The sequence below is a fragment of the Coregonus lavaretus genome, assembly GCF_964263955.1.
Source record: "Coregonus lavaretus genome assembly, chromosome: 32".
NCBI lineage: Eukaryota > Metazoa > Chordata > Actinopteri > Salmoniformes > Salmonidae > Coregonus > Coregonus lavaretus.
The window spans coordinates 36,823,367-36,845,866 of record NC_140019.1 but is presented as its reverse complement, the minus strand read 5'-3'; the positions used below and the strand labels follow the sequence as shown (position 1 = coordinate 36,845,866).

The 22,500-nt window shown below is 44.9% G+C and overlaps 1 protein-coding gene across 1 annotated transcript in view; it reads left to right on the top strand.

Moving 5' to 3' along the window:
- The window catches only part of LOC311107275 (annexin A6-like), a 96,072-nt gene that overhangs the window by 49,682 nt on the left and 23,890 nt on the right, over positions 1-22,500 (top strand). The gene's annotated exons all lie outside the window — the stretch shown is intronic.

Below are 22,500 nucleotides of genomic sequence, written 5' to 3'. Positions count from 1 at the left end.
AATAACACCAGATATAACAGACTGACCCTAGTCCCCCGGCACATAGACTATTGCAGCATAGATATCTGTGTGCTTTGAGAGGCTGAGTTCATCTCTGTGTGCTTTGAGAGGCTGAGTTCATCTCTGTTCATCATTCAGTATCAAGCTGCTAATGAGCTGAGGTCTTTGTTAAAGCCTCATCAAGGATGTGTCTGTGCAGTAACACTCGACTCGACCACAAAGCACTACTTGAAATAAGCCATTTATAAATAGTGTTGGTTGTTGCTTCGCAGTGGCACACAGTGCATGCATCTGTTTACTGCTCTTCCATTGATCTAATGAGGGACTCTACAGTAAGTCAGACATTACTCGGAGCGATGGGGGGGGTGATGCTGTCTTCAACAGTCTGACAGCTCTCAGTGATGCACTGGGGTTATACACACTGTTTTACATGCAGCCAAATAGGAAATAGGGAAAAAAAGTTTGCGATTAAAGGATTAATTTCCTATTTTGGACTTTTGCTGGTTGCAGCAGTAGTCACTGTTGATATGCCCGCCCGATCCTTCCTCTCTCTCCATCTCTCTGTCAGTAAGCTCCTTAAGGAAACCGTCTCCCTCTCCTCTCCCTGTAATATGTACAGGTCTCAGCCAGCCCATGCTGACTCCTTTCCTCCTCTCCTTTCCTCCTCTCCTTTCCTCCTCTCCTTCTCCTTCTCCTTCTCCTTCTCCTCCTTCTCCTTCTCCTTCTCCTTCTCCTTCTCCTCTCCTCTCCTCTCCTCTCCTCTCCTCTCCTCTCCTCTCCTCTCCTCTCCTCTCCTCTCCTCTCCTCTCCTCTCCTCTCCTCTCCTCTCCTCTCCTCTCCCCTTCTCTACCCTCTTCTACCCTCCTCTCCTCCTCCTCCTCCTCCTCCTCCTCCTGTATTTACTGTCTGATTCTAAGGCAAGGCGGCAAGGCCAAACTGTTTATTAAGCACTGCTTTTATTCCAGCTATTTGAGAAGGAAACTGCAAGGTGTCAGGTTGGCACAGTCAAGTAGTTATTACACTTTGATCTCTGCCTTTCCTATGGGCTCTGGTCAAAAGTAGTGCACTATAAAGGGATTAGGGTGCCATTTGGGATACATCCAGAGTATCTTGTTGTACAGTGAGGGGGAAAATAGTATTTGATCCCCTGCTGATTTTGTACGTTTGCCCACTGACAAAGACATGATCAGTCTATAATTTTAATGGTAGGTTTATTTGAACAGTGAGAGACAGAATAACAAAAACAAAATCCAGAAAAACGCATGTCAAAAAATGTTATACATTTATTTGCAATTTAATGAGGGAAATAAGTATTTGACCCCTCTGCAAAACATGACTTAGTACTTGGTGGCAAAACCCTTGTTGGCAATCACAGAGGTCAGACGTTTCTTGTAGTTGGCCACCAGGTTTGCACACATCTCAGGAGGGATTTTGTCCCACTCCTCTTTGCAGATCTTCTCCAAGTCATTAAGGTTTCGAGGCTGACGTTTGGCAACTCGAACCTTCAGCTCCCTCCACATATTTTCTATGGGATTAAGGTCTGGAGACTGGCTAGGCCACTCCAGGACCTTAATGAGTTTCTTCTTGAGCCACTCCTCCATCCACGACCCATTTTCAATGCCCTGGCTGAGGGAAGGAGGTTCTCCCCAAGATTTGACGGTACATGGCCCCGTCCATCGTCCCTTTGATGCGGTGAAGTTGTCCTGTCCCCTTAGCAGAAAAACACCCCCAAAGCATAATGTTTCCACCTCCATGTTTGACTGTGGGGATGGTGTTCTTGGAGTCATAGGCAGCATTCCTCCTCTTCCAAACACGGTGAGTTGAGTTGATGCCAAAGAGCTCGATTTTGGTCTCATCTGGCCACAACACTTTCACCCAGTTCTCCTCTGAATCATTCAGATGTTCATTGGCAAACTTCAGACTGGCCTGTATATGTGCTTTCTTGAGCAGGGGGACCTTGCGGGTGCTGCAGGATTTCAGTCCTTCACGGCGTAGTGTGTTACCAATTGTTTTCTTGGTGACTATGGTCCCAGCTGCCTTGAGATCATTGACAAGATCCTCCCGTGTAGTTCTGAGCTGATTCCTCACCGTTCTCATGATCATTGCAACTCCACAAGGTGAGATCTTGCATGGAGCCCCAGGCCGAGGGAGATTGACAGTTATTTTGTGTTTCTTCCATTTGCGAATAATCGCACCAACTGTTGTCACCTTCTCACCAAGCTGCTTGGCGATGGTCTTGTAGCCCATTCCAGCCTTGTGTAGGTCTACAATCTTGGCCCTGACATCCTTGGAGAGCTCTTTGGTCTTGGCCATGGTGGAGAGTTTGGAATCTGATTGAGAGGGGGTCAAATACTTATTTCCCTCTTTAAAAATGCAAATCAATTCATAACATTTTTTACATGCGTTTTTCTGGATTTTTTTGTTGTTATTCTGTCTCTCACTGTTCAAATAAACCTACCATTAAAATTATAGACTGATCATGTCTTTGTCAGTGGGCAAACGTACAAAATCAGCAGGGGATCAAATCCTTTTTTCCCTCACTGTAGGTAGGTAATACCATGAAACTCCACAGTTCCCCTCTATAGTCATTCATACCCAGCCTTTTACTGCAGAGGAGAAAGTGAGAGTCACCAGCCTCCACTAAGAGAGAGAGGATCTGACGTGTGAAGGCTGATTTTGAGCATCCCTCATTGCCTGTGCTTGTTCAGAGAGAAGCTGACATGAAGAATAGTGTGAGAGAGCACTTATCTATGCTCATAGCACCACCATGGCTCGTGTGGGGTTTTTCTATGTGTGTGTTCGTGTGTGTACGTGTGTGTTTGTGTGTGTGTGCATGTGTGTGTGTTCCTATGTACATGTGTCCACTTAATGCATGATGCCTGGTGTCTGGGAGTGTAGTGACATGTTATCATAGATGGATAGAGATGCCCTCAGTCTCACCTGGACCCAGCTGTCTCCTCTCCCTGGCCCTCAGCCTCACCTGGAGCCAGCTGTCTCCTCTCCCTGGCCCTCAGCCTCACCTGGACCCAGCTGTCTCCTCTCCCTGGCCCTCAGCCTCACCTGGAGCCAGCTGTTTCCTCTCCCTGGCCCTCAGCCTCACCTGTACCCAGCTGTCTCCTCTCCCTGGCCCTCAGCCTCACCTGGACCCAGCTGTCTCCTCTCCCTGGCCCTCAGCCTCACCTGGAGCCAGCTGTCTCCTCTCCCTGGCCCTCAGCCTCAACTGGAGCCAGCTGTCTAGGACTGGGCTGCTTGTTGCATTCCTTTCCTTCTGAATGTCAACCTCCAAGCCCAACATGTTGTATCTCTCCCACTACAAAGGAAGTACTGTTCAGCAAGACAGTGGGTCTGCATATCCTAAAAGAAAAACACTCAGACTACGTCCCAAATGGCACCCTATCCCCTACCTAGTGCAAGGCCCTGGACAAAAGGAGTGCACTATATAGGGAATGCCATTTGGGACGCTCTCAATCATGGGCGGAAATAGGAAACATATTTCACATATCTCCTTAGACATATTTTGTACACCCCATGCCTTGACTTTTTAAAGTTAGCTAAGTCCCATGGAACGTGTTCTTTCAGGCTGCATAGAGGACAAGAGGAGAGAACAATAAACTGGACAATAAAAATAAAAGATTAAGATGGGCCAGTCTGAGATATGGCTTTTTGTTTGCAACTCTGCCTAGAAGGTCAGCATCCCGGAGTCGCCTCTTCACTGTTGACGTTGAGACTGGTGTTTTGCGGGTACTATTTAATGAAGCTGTCAGGTGAGGACCTGTGAGGCGTCTGTTTCTCAAACTGAACACTCTAATGTATTTGTCCTCTTGCACAGTTGTGCACTGGGGGCCTCCCACTCCTCTTTCTATTCTGGTTAGAGCCAGTTTGCGCTGTTCTGTGAAGGGAGTAGTACACAGCGTTGTATGAGATCTTTCTCGCATGGAATAGCCTTCATTTCTCAGAACAAGAATAGACTGACGAGTTTCAGAAGAAAGTTATTTGTTTCTGGCCATTTTGATTCAGTAATCAAACCAACAATTGCTGATGCTCCAGATAATCAACTAGTCTCAAGAATGCCAATTGTATTGCTTCTTTAATTGCAAAAGGGTTTTGTAATGATCAATTAGCCTTTTAAAATTATAAACTTGGATTAGCAAACACAATGTGCCATTGGAACACAGGACTGATGGTTGCTGATAATGGGCCTCTGTACGCCTATGTAGATATTCCATAAAAAAATCCACAGTTTCCTGCTACAATAGCCATTTCAAATCAAATCAAATCAAATCAAATTTTATTGGTCACATGCGCCGAATACAACAGGTGCAGACATTACAGTGAAATGCTTACTTACAGCCCTTAACCAACAGTGCATTTATTTTAAACAAAAAAGTAAGAATAAAACAACAACAAAAAAGTGTTGAGAAAAAAAGAGCAGAAGTAAAATAAAGTGACAGTAGGGAGGCTATATATACAGTAAAATAAAGTGACAGTAGGGAGGCTATATATACAGGGGGGTACCGTTGCATAGTCAATGTGCGGGGGCACCGGCTAGTTGAGGTAGTTGAGGTAATATGTACATGTGGGTAGAGTTAAAGTGACTATGCATAAATACTTAACAGAGTAGCAGCAGCGTAAAAAGGATGGGGTGGGGGGGCAGTGCAAATAGTCCGGGTAGCCATGATTAGCTGTTCAGGAGTCTTATGGCTTGGGGGTAGAAGCTGTTGAGAAGTCTTTTGGACCTAGACTTGGCACTCCGGTACCGCTTGCCGTGCGGTAGCAGAGAGAACAGTCTATGACTAGGGTGGCTGGAGTCTTTGACAATTTTGAGGGCCTTCCTCTGACACCGCCTGGTATAGAGGTCCTGGATGGCAGGGAGCTTTGCCCCAGTGATGTACTGGGCCGTACGCACTACCCTCTGTAGTGCCTTGCGGTCAGAGGCCAAGCAGTTGCCATACCAGGCGGTGATGCAACCAGTCAGGATGCTCTCGATGGTGCAGCTGTAGAATTTTTTGAGGATCTGAGGACCCATGCCAAATCTTTTTAGTCTCCTGAGGGGGAATAGGCTTTGTCGTGCCCTCTTCACGACTGTCTTGGTGTGTTTGGACCATGATAGTTTGTTGGTGATGTGGACACCAAGGAACTTGAAGCTCTCAACCTGTTCCACTACAGCCCCGTCGATGAGAATGGGGGCGTGCTCAGTCCTCTTTTTTTTCCTGTAGTCCACAATCATCTCCTTTGTCTTGGTCACGTTGAGGGAGAGGTTGTTGTCCTGGCACCACACGGCCAGATCTCTGACCTCCTCCCTATAGGCTGTCTCATCGTTGTCGGTGATCAGGCCTACCACTGTTGTGTCGTCGGCAAACTTAATGATGGTGTTGGAGTCGTGCCTGGCCATGCAGTCATGGGTGAACAGAGAGTACAGGAGGGGACTGAGCACGCACCCCTGAGGGGCCCCCGTGTTGAGGATCAGTGTGGCAGATGTGTTGTTACCTACCCTTACCACCTGGGGGCGGCCCGTCAGGAAGTCCAGGATCCAGTTGCAGAGGGAGGTGTTTAGTCCCAGGATCCTTAGCTTAGTGATGAGCTTAGAGGGCACTATGGTGTTGAATGCTGAGCTGTAGTCAATGAATAGCATTCTCACGTAGGTGTTCCTCTTGTCCAGGTGGGAAAGGGCAGTGTGGAGTGCGATAGAGATTGCATCATCTGTGGATCTGTTGGGGCGGTATGCAAATTGGAGTGGGTCTAGGGTTTCTGGGATTATGCTGTTGATGTGAGCCATGACCAGTCTTTACAACATTAACAGTGTCTACACTGTATTTCTGATCAATTTGATGTTATTTGAATGGACAATTTTTTTGTTGCTTTTCTATCGAAAACAAGGACATTTCTAAGTGACCCCAAACTTTTGAACGGTAGTGTTTATGTCGAGGCTGAACTATGAACTCTTGAGTTCTAGCTACACAGTGCTTATGTCTAGGTCGAATAAATATCATTATCTTTAGGTTAGGTTTATGTCAGGAAGTGAAGGACTAGAGCCGTTGAAAATGGAATGTTTTGTGTTGCCGAGAGTGATGATGACATGGAGACATTGGAATGTGTCCTTCTATTCAGGGATCATTACTGTAACTACAGTGGGGATAGACAGACTGTATCCCAAATGGCAACCAATTCCGTACATAGTGCACTACTTTTAACCAGAGAAATATGGGATGTGATCCAAGTTAGTGCACTACATGTGGAATAGGGTTGACATTTGGGACGCAGGGTCTGTTCAAAAAACCTTCCCATTTATTCACTGTGCTATGTCGTCTCGGCAAATAAAGTATGCGTAAAAGGAATTGCTGGCGGCTATGTGATTTTGAGCCTCAGCTCAAGTGGAAGTTGTCAACTTGTCTGACACGTCTCATCTTCAAAATACACATCTTTTTTTTCTTTAAGTTTTTCCCCCAAATGCACATCCTTGCCAATATACAGTACATTATGGCATATACAATACATTCGGAAAGTATTCAGACCCCTTGACTTTTACAACCTTATTCTAAAATTGATTACATCGTTTTTTCCCTCATCAATCTACACACAATTCCCCCCAATGACAAAGCAAAAAGAGGTTTTTAGAAATGTAAAAAAAAAAGAAGTAATAATAATAATATGACATTTACATAAGTATTCAGACTCTTTACTCAGTACTTTGTTAAAGCACCTTTGGCAGCGATTACAGCCTCAAGTCTTCTTGGGTATGACGCTACAAGCTTGGCACACCTGTATTTTGGGAGTTTCTCTCATTCTTCTCTGCAGATCCTCTCAAGCTCTGTCAGGTTGGATGGGGAGCGCGCTGCACAGCTATTTTCAAGTATCTCCAGAGATGTTCGATCGGGTTCAAGTCCTGGCTCTGGCTGGGCAACTCAAGGACATTCAGAGACTTGTCCCGAAACCACTCCTGCGTTGTCTTGGCTTTGTGCTTAGGGTCAGCAGGTAGCTTAATGGTTAAGAGCGTTGTGCCAGTAACCGAAAGGTCGCTGGTTCTAATCCCCGAGCTGACTAGGTGAACAATATGTCGATGTGCCCTTGAGCAAGGCACTTAACCCTAATTGCTCCTGTAAGTCGCTCTGGATAAGAGCGTCTGCTAAATGACTAAAAAATGTACAACAAAAATTTTTTCGTTGTCCTGTTGGAAGGTGAACCTTCACCCCGATCGGAGGTCCTGAGTGCTCTGGAGAAGGTTTTCATCAAGGATCTCTCTGTACTTTGCTCCGTTCATCTTTCCATCATTCCTGACTTGTCTCCCAATCCCAGTATGATGCTGCCACCACCATGCTTCACCGTAGGGATGGTGCCAGGTTTCCTCCAGACGTGACGCTTGGCATTAAGGCCAAAGAGTTCAATCGTGGCTTCATCAGACCAAAGACACTTGTTTCTCATGGTCTGAGAGTCCTTTAAGTGTTTTTTGGCAAACTCCAACCGGGCTGTCATGTGCCTTTTACTTAACGTTTTATTTAATCTATTTTAGAATAAGGCTGTAATGTAACAACGTGGAAAAGGGGAAGGGGTCTGAATACTTTCTGAATGCAATGTGGAGCATACTTATAAATACATCCACATTCCAACACCTCATCCTGTTATAAATACATCCTCATTCCATCTCATCCTGTTATAAATACATCCTCATTCCATCTCATCCTGTTATAAATACATCCTCATTCCATCTCATCCTGTTATAAATACATCCTCATTCCATCTCATCCTGTTATAAATACATCCACATTCCATCTCATCCTGTTATAAATACATCCTCATTCCATCTCATCCTGTTATAAATACATCCTCATTCCATCTCATCCTATTATAAATACATCCTCATTCCATCTCATCCTGTTATAAATACATCCACATTCCATCTCATCCTGTTATAAATACATCCTCATTCCATCTCATCCTGTTATAAATACATCCTCATTCCATCTCATCCTGTTATAAATACATCCACATTCCATCTCATCCTGTTATAAATACGTCCACATTCCATCTCGTCCTATTATAAATGATACATGATGGAACAGCCATATAATTTACTTATAAATACACCCACATACAACACCTTATACCACACAGTTTGACATGTATTTGATTTCTTACGATGTTGACGCTGTCAGCCTATCATCGTCACCATATGGCTGTGTTCTAAATGGGAACCTATTCCCTATATGTTTCCTCTATACTATTACTTTTGACCAAGTCCCATAGGGTGCCATTTGGGATAAAGATATCATTTATATCCTTGCCATTTACATTAAGGCATACATGCGATATACTGTACTGTTGTAAGCGGTAATACCTGAGAGGCTGCCGCTGTGCCGATCATAATGCATAGAACTATCCCTTTATATAAAAAATACATCCACATACCAACACCTCATCGCTCATCCTCTTCTCTCCATTCATCGCATTTTTTGAAATGCAGCTAACAGCTGCTGCCATAGTTACAAGAGTATATATATACCATCAACACTTGTCAGTCTCACATGAGATCTGACTGATCTAGAAACAGGCCTGGTTCCATTCCTCCTCATCATATCAGACTCAGGAAGTTCAGGAAGCAGAGTAGCTTGGAACGAGTCCCAAATGGCACCATATTCCCTATTGTTAAGCTAGGCCTTTTGGGCAAAAGTAGTGCACTATATAGGGAATAGGGGTGCCATTTGGGACAAAGCCTTAGCTTATAAATGATACCTAGCTGCCTCAGTCTTATGCCGGACCCTCTTGAGGACGTAGCCTATAGTATGTGTAAAGAAGGTTAGCGGGTCAGCGGAGCTGTGCAACACTCATACAGTTAAGAGTCAGAGTAGCTGCTTGAGCCACAGTCCCACTGACCTGATCCTGATTGGTAGCTAATCCTATCTCCTGTTGAGGCGTCATGCTATATAATCACTCACGCACGGTCACTAAGGGGCCAGGTTATTCATCTATTGCAGTCAAAAACATGAGTTCAAATACTATTTGAAATCTTTTCAAGTACTTTATTTGGTTTTGATTTAACTTGTCTTGCACAATGGAACCAATAGAATACTCGCAAAAACGCAAACGCTCAAAACTCTTGAAAGATTTCAAATAGTATTTGAACCCAGGTCTGTTAGTATTTGAACCCAGGGCCAGGTTGAACCCAGGTATGATAGTATTTGAACCCAGGGCCAGGTTGAACCCAGGTATGATAGTATTTGAACCCAGGGCCAGGTTGAACCCAGGTATGATAGTATTTGAACCCAGGGCCAGGTTGAACCCAGGTATGATAGTATTTGAACCCAGGGCCAGGTTGAACCCAGGTATGATAGTATTTGAACCCAGAGCCAGGTTGAACCCAGGTATGATAGTATTTGAACCCAGGTATGATAGTATTTGAACCCAGGTCCAGGTTGAACCCAGGTATAATAGTATTTGAACCCAGGGCCAGGTTGAACCCAGGTCTGATAGTATTTGAACCCAGGGCCAGGTTGAACCCAGGTCTGATAGTATTTGAACCCAGGGCCAGGTTGAACCCAGGTCTGATAGTATTTGAACCCAGGGCCAGGTTGAACCCAGGTATGATAGTATTTGAACCCAGGGCCAGGTTGAACCCAGGGCCAGGTTGAACCCAGGGCCAGGTTGAACAGGTTGAACCCAGGGCCAGGTGGAACCCAGGGCCAGGTTGAACCCAGGGCCAGGTTGAACCCAGTCACAGGTGTCCTAATACTACTCTACTAGTTCCAATCCTCACTTCCCTTGGGTCCACCTGTCCGAGTCCCAAATGCCACCCTATTCCCTACATAGTTCACTACTTTTGACCAGCACCTATAAGAAATAGGGTGCCATTTGGGACGCACCCTATATCTGTCCACAAACGGCAGCAGAGAGAAAGGTGTCTCCCGGGTCAGGCTAGGTTAAAGGCCCAGTAATCCCTCCATGGAAGGCAGCAGTGTTTAATTGAAAATAGAGCCAGCTTTGTTGCTAACGGAGATATTGCTCTGTCCTCCTTGTGACTGGTGGACCTGAAAGACACCTCCTCTCACAGTGTGTGTTTGTGTGTGTGTGTGTGTGTGTGTGAACACAGACATGATGCTAGTGGGACACACACAGGCATCATACACACACACACACACACACACACACACGTGCACGCAGTCAGGCAGCAGGTGGGACCCCCCCCCCCCCCTTCCCAGAAAGCATTCTTCCCACCCCTTCCCATCCCACACAGCAACCGAGGTTGATTATCAGTCCCCCTCCCACCTATCCATCCCCTGAGTAGAGTACAATACCATGGAGGATATTAAAGGAAGGCTCAGCCAAACCGCAGATACTGAGATTAGATTTTATTAGATATTTCTTTATTGTCTGATTTTCATAGATATTTTGCTTTACGTACTAGAAAATGCACTGTGATAAGGTGAGAGACATGGCATAAGGCCAGACACAACATCAGACATACATATTCATGAAAACCAAAACATGCATGACAGCTTTAGGACTCTGACCCCTCCCTTCCACATTACATAGCTGTCCCTCCTACGCTCAATATTACACATCCCCTTTAATGTCCAAGGTCCCTGAGCGTTGCACATAATGTTATTGCACAACCCTATAGTTTCACTGTCCATGATTCCATGATTATTTTACACAGTTAGTTACATTTCACTTATCACTTTTCACTATTGCCCGTTCCCGAGTGAATGAGTCTACCCCCATACCCCCAACGTCCTCCTTATTTGTTCATGAGGGTCGGTGTGCGTGTGGCACAAATTCGTTTTTGGACCTGACCAGTTTACACTGGGGGAGTCTGCAGCGCTTCATGGACGGCAGGAGTATAACCTGTTTGTGTGGTAGCTGTCCAGAAAGGTTTTGTTGGTGGGCTTGTTTTCTGGGCAGTTTCCAGCAGACTTGTCACCCTGGCTTTTGCCTGTACCGTGACACTGTTGTACCTAGCAGTGATGCAGTACTGCAGAACACTCTGGACAGTGTAGCGGAGAAAGTACTGAACTTGAGATGAGCGAGATGCAAGACTGTCACACACAGTGTCTGCGCATGTGTACAGGTTCGCTTCACGCTGTTCACAGTGTGGTAGCCAGGGGACCAAAACAGCAGAGAAGTTGAGCATCGCGCTTCAACGCTCTTGGTTGTTGCAGAAATTAACCCACTATGCTGTTTACTTTCTGCATCTACGTCATATCGCTGAGTCGACCTTTTAAAGGGAGGAACTCCCTCAAACTTGTATTCCATAGGCTGGGATTCGCACTATGCAGATGTTGCAAGAGCACATTTTTCACTGGTTGTCCACAGGTCGCATAAACAATGATTGATAGGCAGGTTTAACCGTTATTGGGGTGAAACACACCTATACATTTGTGAACAGCCATCCACAACAACCACAATCCTTAAGGTGAGAATAATTGAGAGAGCAGGCAGTGTGATTCACATCACCGAGAGAGCGGCAGTGTGATTCACGTCACCGAGAGAGCGGCAGTGTGATTCACGTCACTGAGAGAGCGGCAGTGTGATTCACGTCACAGAGAGAGCGGCAGTGTGATTCACGTCACAGAGAGAGCGGCAGTGTGATTCACGTCACAGAGAGAGCGGCAGTGTGATTCACGTCACAGAGAGAGCGGCAGTGTGATTCACGTCACTGAGAGAGCGGCAGTGTGATTCACATCACTGAGAGAGCGGCAGTGTGATTCACGTCACAGAGAGAGCGGCAGTGTGATTCACGTCACTGAGAGAGCGGCAGTGTGATTCACATCACTGAGAGAGCGGCAGTGTGATTCACGTCACTGAGAGCGCGGCAGTGTGATTCACGTCACTGAGAGAGCAGCAGTGTGATTCACATCACTGAGAGAGCAGGAAGTGTGATTCACATCAATGAGAGAGCGGCAGTGTGATTCACATCACTGAGAGCGGCAGTGTGATTCACATCACTGAGAGTGCGGCAGTGTGATTCACATCACTGAGAGAGCGGCAGTGTGATTCACATCATTGCTATGTAGATAGCAATAATAGTCTAAGTGATATCCGTATCACTGCTGTCGTCCTTACCTCCAAGCCTTTATTCAACTTGGTCGTATAGTCTTTGATGCCGACAGCAGTCGCACCATTGGAAGACATAGCTTGGACTGTAACCTACAAAAGCCTATTCCTGCTGTTTTCCCCACGATCCATCAAACCATCGATGTCATCGTTTTTCAAAAGTATCTGTAATCTGATGACAATATTTTTGCTGGTAACGCAACTGATTACAGTTAGTTTTATTTTGTGTGTAATCAGTTACATGTAATCCGTTACTCGCCAACCCTGAGTATATCCCAGTTTGTGTGCCACGCCCTAATATCCTGTAACATCCTGCCTGATACAGCAGACTCCTCCTTCCTGGAGCGAAACGCTTCTGACACACACACACACACACACACACACACACACACACACACACACACACACACACACACACACACACACACACACACACACACACACACACACACACACACCCCCCCCCCCCCCCTGGAGCGAAACACTTCTGACAGACACATATATATATATATATACACACACACACACACACACACACACACACACACACACACCTCCTGGAGCGAACCTTCTGACTATCAGTCTCCTGTGGTTTGAGAACTGGGACATGTCTCTCCTCTGAACCCTCCAAAACACACCCCTTAATATCCCCTTTATGACAGCTGTATCACCCCTCTTCAGACTTTAAAGGATCATTATTGTGGTTGGTTTATGCTGGTGAATGGTTCTCTCTCTACTTGTTTTCCGAGTACACTTTACACTTTACCTAAGCTGCAAATGGAAGCTGTCAGTTTAAATCATTTCATTCAACACCAAACCCCTGGTGTTCATGGCCTAAGAGCTAAAGATGTACAGTATGTTTGTTAGTTTTTCTCCAATTGGGCAACTTGAATCTGTCGTCGGGTAAGGATGCCTGAGTGGTTCAGGACGCAAGTGTCTGGAATTTCAGTGCTCAGACCAAGGATTTTGACAAGGATTTGAATTGTAGGCTGTCAGGCTCCTGTTTTCCTTCATATCTTAAATGTAATCAGACAGCAATCAGTTTCAGTATGACCAGGCCTGTTGTGTCCTATTCCTGTGGCCTTACTCATGACAGAGACGTTGTTAGTGGAGGGGGAGAGAGGGATGAGAGGGGAGAGAAGAGAGGGAGAGTGAAGGGTGAGAGAGGCCTGATGATGTGGACTGACAGGCTGACTCACCCATCAGCAGCAGATCTTTTCTGAAACGCCATTATTATTATAGTCTTACTGAGGTTAACGGTCAGGGCCCAAGTCTGACAGAATCTGTCTCTCTCGCTCTCTCTCTCGCTCTCTCTCTCTCTCTCTCTCTCTCTCTCTCTCTCGCTCTCTCTCTCTCTCTCTCTCTCTCTCTCTCTCTCTCTCTCTCTCTCTCTCTCTCTCTCTCCTCTCCCCCCTCTCTCTCTCTCTCTCTTTCTCTCTCTCTCTCCCCCCTCTCTCTCTCTTTCTCTCTCTCTCCCCCTCTCTCTCTCTCTCTCTCTCTCTGCCTCTCTCTCTCTCTCTCTCTCTCTCCTCTCTCTCTCACTCCCCCCCTCTCTCTCTCACTCCCCCCCTCTCTCTCTCCCTCCTCCCTCTCACTTTTTCTCCCCTTGGATGCGTTTCATGTATGTAAGGTCTCAGTAAGAGGAGAAGAGATACTATCTGAGGTAGAAAGGAGTAACGCTCCAGCAGAGATCAGTAAAGCAGTCTTTGAATGCTGGGTTTCCAGCTATGTACAGCTTCTGACTGAGTCCCAAATGACAACCATTACCTATATAGTGCACTTCTGTTGACCAGAGACCTAGGGGTATGAGCTCTGGGCAAAAGTAGTGCAGTAAATAGGGAAAGGGTGTCATTTGGGACGTACCCTCTGTCTGAGTGATCATGTCAGGTGAACATAAGCACAAATCAAATCAAATCAAAATGTATTTGTCACATACATGTGTTTAGCAGATGTTATTGCGGGTGTAGCGAAATGCTTGTGCTTATAGCTCTGACAGTGCAGTGATATCTAACCATTTCACAACATATACAGTGGGGAAAAAAAGTATTTAGTCAGCCACCAATTGTACAAGTTCTCCCACTTAAAAAGATGAGAGAGAACTGTAATTTTCATCATAGGTACACGTCAACTATGACAGACAAATTGAGGAAAAAAAATCCAGAAAATCACATTGTAGGATTTTTAATGAATTTATTTGCAAAAAATGGTGGCTATTTAACAGTCTGATGGCCTTGAGATAGAAGCTGTTTTTCATTCTCTCGGTCCCATCTTTGATGCACCTGTACTGACCTCGCCTTCTGGATGATAGCGGAGTGAACAGGCAGTGGCTCGGGTGGTTGATGTCCTTGATGATCTTTTTGGCATTCCTGTGACATCAGGTGCTGAAGGTGTCTTGGAGGGCGGGTAGTTTTCCCCCGGTAATGTGTTCGGCAGACCGCACCAGCCTCTGGAGAGCCCTGCGGTTGCAGGCGGTGCAGTTGCCGGTGCAGTTGCCGTACCAGGCGGTGATACAGCCCGACAGGATGCTCTCAATTGTGCATCTGTAAAGGTTTGTGAGGGTTTTAGGTGCCAAGCCACATTTATTCAGCCTCCTGAGGTTGAAGAGGCTCTGTTGCGCCTTCTTCACCACACTGTCTGCGTGGGTGGACCATTTCAGTTTGTCAGTGATGTGTACGCCAAGAAACTTGAAGCTTTCCACCTTCTCCACTGCGGTCCCATCGATGTGGATAGGGGTGGTGCACCCTCTGCTGTTTCCTGAAGTCCACAATCATCTCCTTTGTTTTGTTGACGTTGAGTGAGAGGTTATTTTCCTGGCACCACACTCCGAGAGCCCTCACCTCCTCCCTGTAGGCTGTCTCGTCATTGTTGGTAATCACGCCTACTACTGTTGTGTCGTCTGCTAACTTGATGATTGAATTGGAGGCGTGCGAGGCCACGCAGTCATGGGTGAACAAGGAGTACAGGAGGGGGCTGAGCACGCACCCTTGTGGGGCCCCAGTGTTGAGGATCAGCGAAGTGGAGATGTTGTTTCCTACCTTCACCACCTGGGGGCGGCCCGTCAGGAAGTCCAGGACCCAATTGCACAGGGCGGGGTTCAGACCCAGGGCCTCGAGCTTAATGATGAGCTTGTAGGGTACTATGGTGTTGAATGCTGAGCTATAGTCAATTAACAGCATTCTTATATATGTATTCCTCTTGTCCAGATGGGATAGTGCAGTGTGATGGCGATTGCATCGTCTGTGGATCTATTGGGGCGGTAAGCAAATTGAAGTGGGTCTAGGGTGACAGGTAAGGTAGAGGTGATATGATCCTTGACTAGTCTCTCAAAGCACTTCATGACGACAGAGGTGAGTGCAACGGGCGATAGTCATTTAGTTCAGTTACCTTTGCTTTCTTGGGTACAGGAACAATGGTTGCCATCTTGAAGCGTGTGGGAACAGCAGACTGGGAAAGGGAGAGATTGAATATGTCCATAAACACTCCAGCCAGCTGGTCTGCGCATGCTCTGAGGACGCGGCTAGGGATGCCGTCTGGGCCGGCAGCCTTGCGAGGGTTAACATGCTTAAATGTCTTAATCACGTCGGCCACGGAGAAGGAGAGGCCACAGTCCTTGGTAGTGGGCCTCGTCAGTGGCACTATGTTATCCTCAAAGCGGGCGAAGAAGGTGTTTAGCTTGTCTGGAAGCGAGACGTCGGTGTCGGCGACGTGGCTGGTTTTCTTTTTGTAGTACGTGATTGTCTGTAGACCCTGCCACATGCTCCGAGGACGCGGCTAGGGATGCCGTCTGGGCCGGTTAGTGTGTGATTCCCTCTGGACCATGTAGCAGAAAGACAGAGTGATTCATCTGTGACAGACAGTAGAGCCTTCAATGGATGTTCAGGAAGGAGAAATGAATAACCAGCCATGTCATTTAATTATACGGAATATCCGTAACCAACTAATTGTGTTAAGTTCAAATGCAATGTACAGACAGACAGACAGACAGAAGTATCACTGCCTCCTTCTCACAAATGATCCAAAAAATATAAAAATTAAATAAAGTTGGTTCAACACAGTGGCGGGTCATTTTGACCCTAGGACAACGGGAGGGTTAACAGGCCTTTACACCCCGATTATTGGACTCCAGAGGCCTTGGTGGAATAAGGATGGGACATAATGTCAATGCTGCTGTAGAAAGTATAAAGGAATACTGTACATTCTATGTTCTATAGGTCTGAACTTCCTCCTGAATAATAGTAGGTCTTGACTGTATCTGATGAATAAGATTTTACCCTGAATAATAGTAGGTCTGTACTGTATCTGATGAATAAGACTTCCCCCTGAATAATAGTAGGTCTGTACTGTATCTGATGAATAAGACTTCCCCCTGAATAATAGTAGGTCTGTACTGTATCTGATGAATAAGACTTTACCCTGAATAATAGTAGGTCTGTACTGTATCTGATGAATAGCGTCTTAAGTCTGTTCAGTATATAAAGACATTTAAATGGGACCTCGTTCCTCAAAAACATCCCGGAGGTCAACTCTGTAGAGCGAGAGGTTCAGAACTTCAACGCTCACCTTTGATGGCGACTTGCACGCTGGAGAAGTGTGCTCTTCATGGGTGAAACCCGGTTTCAACTGTACCGGGCAGATGGCAGACAGCGTGTATGGCGTCGTGTGAGCGAGCGGTTTGCTGATGTCAATGTTGTGAACAGAGTGCCCCATGGTAACGGTGGGGTTATGGTATGGGCAGGCATAAGCTATGGACAACGAACACAATTGCATTTTATCAATGGCAATTTTAATGCACAGAGATACTGTGACGAGATCCTGAGGCCCATTGTCGTGCCATTCATCCGCTGCCATCACCTCATGTTTCAGCATGATAATGCACAACCCCCATGTCGCCAGGATCTGTACACAATTCCTGGAAGCTGAAAATGTCCCAATTCTTCCATGGCCTGCATACTCACCAGACATGTCACCCATTGAGCATGTTTGGGATGCTCTGGATCGATGTGTACGACAGCGTGTACCAGTTCCCGCCAATATCCAGCAACTTCACACAGCCATTGAAGAGGAGTTGGACAACATTCCACAGGCCACAATCAACAGCCAGATCAACTCTATGCGAAGGAGATGTGTCACGCTGTGATCCACGCCCCTACCTTTTTGTTTAAGGTATCTGTGCCCAACAGATGCATATCTGTATTCCCAGTCATGTAAAATCCATAGATTAGGGCCTAATTTATTTATTTCAATTGACTAATTTCCTTATATGAACTGTAACTCAGTAAAATATTTTTGTCCAGTGTAGGTTTACTGTTTCCCCTCACAACTCTGTCTACTCTGAAAGTCCTAGCAACATTCTTGCTTGAAAAATAGTTTTTTGCTAAAATATTCTTGTCCATTTTTATGTTAAACTATTACAGGAAGGTACTTAATTGTTATCCAGAAATGATTTGATATTGAGATAAAAACTGCTGCATTGGTCCTTTAAAGGCCCCCCATGGAAATACACTGTACAGTATGTCTGAATATGTCTGAGATCCACTCAAGTCAAGCCAAGCCAGAGACGTCGGACACATTTACCCAGACATTCATCCCTGAGAAAGTGACAAAGCAACTATTTCATGTCACAGCTGTCGTCCAGATTCACAGAGCCTGTGTAAAGCATGTCACCAACTATAGGACCTCAGGTCTGCTGAAATACAACCATATCTCTACGACTCATAATATCACACTGCAATAGCTACTGCGTCTAAAAACCTTTCAGTTATTTTACAGTCTGTAGAACGGTGGCCCTAGACCACACCAAGGACTACATGTCAAATATTGAATGGCCTAACTACTGTACCGCAGTTGTTAGTTCATTTAATATTCATTTAATTTAGTTATTCTCATTGAGAAATTCCTTCCTCCTCTAATCCTCCATTGTGGACGTAATGGAAATTACTGGATTCCTGGCTGCTTTCGCATGTTTTGTGTAAATATCAAAATACCCAAAGGGATTTAGCTCTCTCTTTGGTCTCTGGTCATTGATCGCTGGTCGCTGGTCTCTGGTTTCTGGTCACTGGTCTCTGGAGAGGTGGTGAGTAACGCTGTAGACATTTTAATCTTTAACTCTTCATCATGCTTCTGCTTTGATTCCACACGTTGCCTTGGCTTAGAACATTTGCATCGTCGTTATATACAGTACAGCACTCTACTGTATGTTGAACTGAAACAGTAAAAGGCTGTCAACATACTCTCAAGTTCAGCATAATATTGAGTCTGAACTCTCAGAAAGGGCAAACACTCACAAATCATCATGAATGGCTTAAACAGATTTCCCAGACCAGACTCAAACATGGTCTCTCTTAAATGCCTCTCATTTAATTGTGTTCCTAGCCTGTCTTGTGCCTCCGTATGAAACTTCTTGTTACCCAGAAGCCATATACAGTTGAAGTCGGAGGTTTACATACACCTTAGCTAAATACATTTAAACTCAGTTTTTCACAATTCCTGACATTTAATCCTAGTAAAAATTCCCTGTCTTAGGTCAGTTAGGATCACCACTTTTATTTTAAGAATGTGAAATGTCAGAATAATAGTAGAGATAATGATTTACTTCAGCTTTTATTTCTTTCATCACATTTTCAGTGGGTCAGAAGTTTACATACACTCAACTAGTATTTGGTAGCATTGCCTTTAAATTGTTTAACTTGGGTCAAAGGTTTTGGGTAGCCTTCCACAAGCTTCCCACAATAAGTTGGGTGAATTTTGGCCCATTCCTCCTGACAGAGCTGGTGTAACTGAGTCAGGTTTGTAGGCCTCCTTGCTCGCACATGCTTTTTCAGTTCTGCCCACAACATTTCTATAGGATTGAGGTCAGGTTTTGTGATGGCCACTCCAATACCTTGACTTTGTTGTCCTTAAGCCATTTTGCCACAACTTTGGAAGTATGCTTGGGGTCATTGTCCATTTGGAAGACCCATTTACGACCAAGCTTTAACTTCCTGACTGATGTATTGAGATGTTGCTTCAATATATCCACATAGTTTTCCTTCCTCATGATGCCATCTATTTTGTGAAGTGCACCAGTCCCTCCTGCAGCAAAGCACCCCCACAGCATGATGCTGCCAACCCCGTGCTTCATGGTTTGGGATGGTGTTCTTCGGCTTGCAAGTTCCCCCTTTTTCCTCCAAACATAACGATGGTCATTATGGCTAAACAGTTCTATTTTTGTTTCATTAGACCAGAGGACATTTCTAGAAAAAGTACGATCTTTGTCCCCATGTGCAGTTGCAAACCATAGTCTGGCTTTTTTATGGCGGTTTTGTAGCAGTGGCTTCTTCCTTGCTAAGCGGCCTTTCAGGTTATGTCGATATAGGACTCGTTTTACTGTGGATATAGATACTTTTGTACCTGTTTCCTCCAGCATCTTCACATGGTCCTTTGCTATTGTTCTGGGATTGATTTGCACTTTTCGCACCAAAGTACGTTCATCTCTAGGAGACAGAACGCGTCTCCTTCCTGAGTGGTATAACGGCTGCGTGGTCCCATGGTGTTTATACTTGCGTACTATTGTTTGTACAGATTAACATGGTACCTTCAGGCGTTTGGAAATTGCTCCCAAGGATGAACCAGACTTGTGGAGGTCTACAATTATTTTTCTGAGGTCTTGGCTCAAGCAAAGAGGCACTGAGTTTGAAGGTAGGCCTTGAAATACATCCACAGGTACACTCAAATGATGTCAATTAGCCTATCAGAAGCTTCTAAAGCCATGACATCATTTTCTGGAATTTTCCAAGCTGTTTAAAGGCACAGTCAACTTAGTGTATGTAAACTTCTGACCCACTGGAATTGTGATACAGTGAATTATAAGTGAAATAATCTGTCTGTAAACAATTGTTGGAAAAATTACTTGTCATGCACAAAGTAGATGTCCTAACCGACTTGCCAAAACTATAGTTTGTTAACAAGAAATGTGTGGAGTGGTTGATAAAACTAGTTTTAATGACTCCAACCTAAGTGTATGTAAACTTCCGACTTCAACTGTAAGTCTCAGGAGAGATGCTCTCTGGAATATTATCCTCAGTCAAACCACTTTTCTGTTCCCAGCATTCTCTGGATACTTACTACTGACATGTACACACAAACACACACACACACACAGTTCTGACGTGAAGCTTTTTGCCATTTGTACTTTCTCCAATTTGAGAGGATCCCAAAATAATTAAGGCAAAATATTTAGAAGTCAGATTGGTAGCCTCGGGACATTCATATTCTGTTGTTGTTGTTGTTGTTGTTGTTGTGACCCAACGATGCAGTGGCCAGTCTGAGATCATTATGCAGAGACGGCAGTACAGTAGAAAGAAAGGCAGAGAATTTAAAGCAAACATATCTTTATATATAGAAACCAACCACATTCTTTTTTAGAATATGCCCCCTTTCATATATTGAGTTTCAGTTTTATTTTGTTCCCTTAGTTCACTCTATCTCCTGCAGCACTGCGTATATTAGAGACCCTTGTTGTTCAGGCATTACTGTGATGTACTAACTCATATGATCAAAGAGGTCTCTAGATGTCTAAGAATACACTAAACCTGTTCCTGTACACCATGTCTGTATCTTTAAACCATGAAACCTGTTCCTGTAGACCATGTCTCTCATTAAACCATGAAACCTGTTCCTGTAGACCATGTCTCTCTTTAAACCATGAAACCTGTTCCTGTAGACCATGTCTCTCTTTAAACCATGAAACCTGTTCCTGTAGACCATGTCTCTCTTTAAACCATGAAACCTGTTCCTGTAGATCATGTCTCTCATTAAACCATGAAACCTGTTCCTGTAGACCATGTCTCTCATTAAACCATGAAACCTGTTCCTGTAGATCATGTCTCTCATTAAACCATGAAACCTGTTCCTGTAGACCATGTCTCTCATTAAACCATGAAACCTGTTCCTGTAGATCATGTCTGTCTCTTTAAACCATGAAACCTGTTCCTGTAGACCATGTCTCTCATTAAACCATGAAACCTGTTCCTGTAGACCATGTCTCTCATTAAACCATGAAACCTGTTCCTGTAGACCATGTCTCTCTTTAAACCATGAAACCTGTTCCTGTAGACCATGTCTGTCTCTTTAAACCATGAAACCTGTTCCTGTAGACCATGTATCTCATTAAACCATGAAACCTGTTCCTGTAGACCATGTCTCTCTTTAAACCATGAAACCTGTTCCTGTAGACCATGTCTCTCTTTAAACCATGAAACCTGTTCCTGTAGACCATGTCTGTCTCTTTAAACCATGAAACCTGTTCCTGTAGACCATGTCTCTCATTAAACCATGAAACCTGTTCCTGTACACCATGTTTGTGCCAAGAAGCCATGATGCCTGTCTCTGTAGATTGTGTCTTAGAGACCAAGCTGTTCTCTTTCATTTCAATAGGTGGGACTCATACCCTTGTTGTTTACTAAATGAAAGCGCTGTAAAGGGACATTACCTGGGAGCGACTAGCATGATGTCATAGTGGGGAAGACTATATATTTGATGGACATGTCAGCTGTGGCTGTGTTAGATAGGCTTGGCCCCGTCACGGTGCCATCACTCCTCTCCTCTCCTCCTCACTTCTCCTCTTGTTCAGGCTCTTTAAACACGTGGCTACTGTGGATTTCCACATCCTTCAGCTCCCATTGCCTAGCTCGCAGCTCAAGCTTGTGTTCTTAAAAAGCTCATGTCTTTTGGATCCCACTAATACCAACCAAACGCCATTACCTCATCTCTCTCTCTCTCTCTCTCTCTCTCTCTCTCTCTGTCTCTCACTCTCTCTCTCTCTCTCTCTCTCTCTGTCTCTCTCTCTCTCTCTCTCTCTGTCTCTCTCTCTCTCTCTCTCTCTCTCTCTCTCTCTCTCTCTCTCTGTCTCTCTCTGTCTCTGTCTCTCTCTCTGTCTCTCTCTCTCTTCCTCTCTCAGTCTCTCTGTCTCTCTCTCTCTCTGTCTCTCTCTCACTCTCTCTCTCTCTGTCTCTCTCTGTCTCTCTCTGTCTCTCTCTCAATTACATTGAGCTGATTTCTGACATGCTGTTCATTCTTTTTCTGTAGTGTATTTCTGTATTGTTTTAGTGATTCACCATAGTGAAGGCGTAGGCTCAGGTTTTCTGGGTCTCTATGTTTTTGGTTGGATAGGTTTCTCAATTTCTTTCTTAGGTTTTTGCATTCTTCATCAAACCATTTATCACTGTTGTTACTTTTCTTTGGTTTTCTGTTAGAGATTTTTTGATTTGATAGGGAAGCTGAGAGGTCAAATATACTGTTTAGGTTTTCTACTGCCAAGTTTACACCTTCACTATTACAGTGGAACGTTTTGTCCAGGAAGTTGTCTAGAATGATTTGAATTTGTTGTTGTTTGGTAGGTTTCAACATTACTTTCCTTCCATCTATAGCATTTCTTAATATTATTCAGTTCCTTTGGCTTTGATGCCTCATGATTGA